The sequence below is a fragment of the Macrobrachium nipponense genome, chromosome 16 (genome assembly GCF_015104395.2).
Source record: "Macrobrachium nipponense isolate FS-2020 chromosome 16, ASM1510439v2, whole genome shotgun sequence".
Taxonomy (NCBI): Eukaryota; Metazoa; Arthropoda; class Malacostraca; order Decapoda; family Palaemonidae; genus Macrobrachium; species Macrobrachium nipponense.
In genome coordinates, this window is record NC_087209.1 from 48,316,838 (window position 1) to 48,318,318 (window position 1,481).

The following is a 1,481-nucleotide window of genomic DNA, read 5'->3' on the forward strand; positions in this document are numbered from 1 at the left end:
TCCCGTTTCCGTAAAGGAAGAGATTTCATTCGATCAATAGAACCTCGAGGCAGTTAGATCTCCCTCTCTCTCTCTCTCTCTCTCTCTCTCTCTCTCTCCTCTCTCTCCCTCCGACATCGAGATTATATTAACGTAACGTAAATTGGTCACTCGTAACGTTCTAGAATTTCATGTTTGATATTTCTAGAATTTATTTTTTAGTGTTATTTAGTTTCTTTTTGTGGAATCTGAACAGACATTACTTCATAACGGCGCCTGGTTTTTGTGAATTGTGTAAGACAAGACTGCAGCAGAGAAGAAGTTGGTATACCAAAAAAGGTAAAGTGTTATATTTTTATTAGTTGCAACTAAGGTAGGAACGTGTTTAACTAAAACAAAACTAAAAGTAATCAGGAAAAAGGTGTGTTTAACTAATAACTAAAAGTTAACGGAAAATAGGGAAAGATGTTTGGTTAATAATAACAAAAAGTTAATGGAAAAGTGTTTGTTAACTAATAACTAATAACGGATAGGAATTGTGTTTAACTAATAACTAAAGTTAATGGGAAAAGTGTTTGGTTAAACTAATAACTAAAACGGTTAGGTAATAACTAATAATTGATAGGAACTGTGGTTAACTGATAACAGATGTTTACGAAGGTTTGGTAAAACTATTGGTTACAGTGTTTTTTGAGTGAAAACATTTACACTTTTACACATTGCTGATTTTTTTTGTGTTTGTGTCTGTTCCATTGTTTGTGCACTTATTCATTTTCTTATTGAAGTGTGTCGTTTTATTTTATATTTTCGTTTGCATTCACAATTTAATTGACTTAGTTATTTTTACTTGCTTAATTCATTGCACATTTAATTAAATTTAACACTTGTGAATTAATTTGCATTTACTTAGAATTCTTTTCAAGTTTTATTGTTGTTTAGCACTTGTCAATTAATTTCTGATTTCAATTATTGCCTACACTTTTGAATTTTGATTGTTAAATTAATTTTCTTGAATTTTGTGATAAATTAGTTTTGATTTAATTTACTTAATTTGATTCAAGAATTAATTAAACTTTACTTTGTTTTCAAGTAACAGTAATTTCCCTGATATTGTGAATTTCACTTATAAATTTTGAATTTAATAATAAATTTTTAATTTTTGTATATAAAATTTTTATAAGTGTTTTCTTTATCTTATACCAGTATATTTATATTTAATTATAATTGTATTTATGTTAAGGTAGAAAAATAGAATGGTAATTGATTTGCTTTCCTTCAATTTAACTGAAGTGACTTAGAACCAGGGAAGTACTTAGACTTCTGAAATCAGAGAAATACTTAGAGTTTGAAAGTTGTTGAGGAGTGATGCCCTTTGATTAATTTATTAATTACTTACAAGATTACCTCACACCTGTTTTGATGAACTTAGTCTGATTTTCTGCAATACTGGTAAGTGTTAAGGGATCACTGTTGCCTTTAGAGTATTCAGTCATTTAAACGTG